Raw genomic sequence first — 2500 nt, 5'->3', positions numbered from 1 at the left:
TCAGAGATCGGCCATTGACTCTTTTTTTTTGCAATATTATTATATAATTCTTGAAAAATATCCACAAAGTTTAAAGCACCTGGTATTCCCAGGCAATCTCCCATCCATATACTATCCAGGCCCAAACCTGCTAATATTCAGAGATCGGCCATTGACTCTATGTTTTGGCAAAATTGTTCTATACTAAGTGAAAATTTTCCAAAAAGCTTACAGCACGTGATATTTCAAGACGGTCTCCCATCCAAGTACTAACCAGACCTAAACCTGCTAATATGCAGAGATCTGGCATTGACTCTTTTTTTTTTTTTTTTGCAAGATTATTATATAATTCGTGAAAAATATCCAAAAAGTTTAAAGCACCTGGTATTCCCAGGCAGTCTCCCATCCATGTACTAACAAGGCCCAAACCTGCTAATATTCAGAGATCGGCCATTGACTCTATGTTTTGGCAAAATTGTTCTATACTAAGTGAAAATTTTCCAAAAAGCTTACAGCACCTGGTATTTCAAGGCGGTCTCCCATCCAAGTACTAACCAGGCTCAAACCTGCATAGCTTCCGAGATCAGACGAGATCGGGCATGGCCAGGTTGGTATGGCCGTAAGTGAAGACTGCTGCGAAGAGAGGGCTATTTAAAGTTCAGCCAATCTACTCGCCAGTACATTATATAAGTAGGAAAGAAAACCCAAAAGCTTAAAGCGCCTGGTATTCCTAGGCGGTCTCTCATCCAAGTACTAACCAGACCTAAACCTGCTAATATGCAGAGATCGGGCATTGACTCTTTTTTTTTTTGCAAGATTATTATATAATTCGTGAAAAATATCCAAAAAGTTTAAAGCACCTGGTATTCCCAGGCAGTCTCCCATCCATGTACTAACAAGGCCCAAACCTGCTAATATTCAGAGATCGGCCATTGATTCTTTTTTTTTTGCAAGATTATTATATAATTCATGAAAAATATCCACAAAGTTTAAAGCACCTGGTATTCCCAGGCAGTCTCCCATCCATGTACTAACCAGGCCCAAACCTGCTAATATTCAGAGATCGGCCATTGACTCTATGTTTTGGCAAAATTGTTCTATACTAAGTGAAAATTTTCCAAAAAGCTTACAGCACCTGGTATTTCAAGGCGGTCTCCCATCCAAGTACTAACCAGACCTAAACCTGCTAATATGCAGAGATCTGGCATTGACTCTTTTTTTTTTTTTTGCAAGATTATTATATAATTCGTGAAAAATATCCAAAAAGTTTAAAGCACCTGGTATTCCCAGGCAGTCTCCCATCCATGTACTAACAAGGCCCAAACCTGCTAATATTCAGAGATCGGCCATTGACTCTATGTTTTGGCAAAATTGTTCTATACTAAGTGAAAATTTTCCAAAAAGCTTACAGCACCTGGTATTTCAAGGCGGTCTCCCATCCAAGTACTAACCAGGCTCAAACCTGCTTAGCTTCCGAGATCAGACGAGATCGGGCATGGCCAGGTTGGTATGGCCGTAAGTGAAGACTGCTGCGAAGAGAGGGCTATTTAAAGTTCAGCCAATCTACTCGCCAGTACATTATATAAGTAGGAAAGAAAACCCAAAAGCTTAAAGCGCCTGGTATTCCTAGGCGGTCTCTCATCCAAGTACTAACCAGACCTAAACCTGCTAATATGCAGAGATCGGGCATTGACTCTTTTTTTTTTTGCAAGATTATTATATAATTCGTGAAAAATATCCAAAAAGTTTAAAGCACCTGGTATTCCCAGGCAGTCTCCCATCCATGTACTAACAAGGCCCAAACCTGCTAATATTCAGAAATCAGCCATTGACTCTTTTTTTTTGCAAGATTATTATATAATTCATGAAAAATATCCACAAAGTTTAAAGCACCTGGTATTCCCAGGCAATCTCCCATCCATGTACTAACCAGGCCCAAACCTGATAATATTCAGAGATCGGCCATTGACTCTATGTTTTGGCAAAATTGTTCTATACTAAGTGAAAATTTTCCAAAAAGCTTACAGCACCTGGTATTTCAAGACGGTCTCCCATCCAAGTACTAACCAGACCTAAACCTGCTAATATGCAGAGATCTGGCATTGACTCTTTTTTTTTTTGGCAAGATTATTATATAATTCGTGAAAAATATCCAAAAAGTTTAAAGCACCTGGTATTCCCAGGCAGTCTCCCATCCATGTACTAACAAGGCCCAAACCTGCTAATATGCAGAGATCGGCCAATGACTCTATGTTTTGGCAAAATTGTTCTATACTAAGTGAAAAATTTCCAAAAAGCTTACAGCACCTGGTATTCCCAGGCGGTCTACCATCCAAGTACTAACCAGGCCCAAACCTGCTTAGCTTCCGAGATCAAACGAGATCGGGCATAGCCAGGTTGGTATGGCCGTAAGCGAAGACTGCTCCGAAGAGAGGGCTATTTAAAGTTCAGCCAATCTACTGGCCAGTACATTATATAAGTAGGAAAGAAAACCCAAAAGCTTAAAAAGCCTGCTATTCCT

The 2500-nt window shown here is 39.9% G+C and overlaps 2 non-coding genes and 1 pseudogene across 2 annotated transcripts; all 3 read right to left on the bottom strand.

Annotated features, from left to right (window-relative positions):
• Positions 1-485: 485 nt before the first annotated feature.
• Positions 486-604, bottom strand: LOC113072860 (uncharacterized; annotated as a pseudogene).
• A 777-nt stretch (positions 605-1381) lies between these two features.
• On the bottom strand, positions 1382-1500 carry LOC113072849 (5S ribosomal RNA). The gene has a single exon (XR_003280373.1). It is a non-coding gene; the product is annotated as a 5S ribosomal RNA (ribosomal RNA).
• Positions 1501-2274: 774 nt separating this feature from the next.
• Positions 2275-2393, bottom strand: LOC113072864 (5S ribosomal RNA). The gene has a single exon (XR_003280377.1). It is a non-coding gene; the product is annotated as a 5S ribosomal RNA (ribosomal RNA).
• Between the last annotated feature and the right edge of the window lie 107 nt (positions 2394-2500).

The sequence above is a fragment of the Carassius auratus genome, unplaced genomic scaffold (genome assembly GCF_003368295.1).
Source record: "Carassius auratus strain Wakin unplaced genomic scaffold, ASM336829v1 scaf_tig00010838, whole genome shotgun sequence".
NCBI classification, from domain to species: Eukaryota; Metazoa; Chordata; class Actinopteri; order Cypriniformes; family Cyprinidae; genus Carassius; species Carassius auratus.
This window is presented reverse-complemented; position numbering and strand designations above follow the sequence as displayed.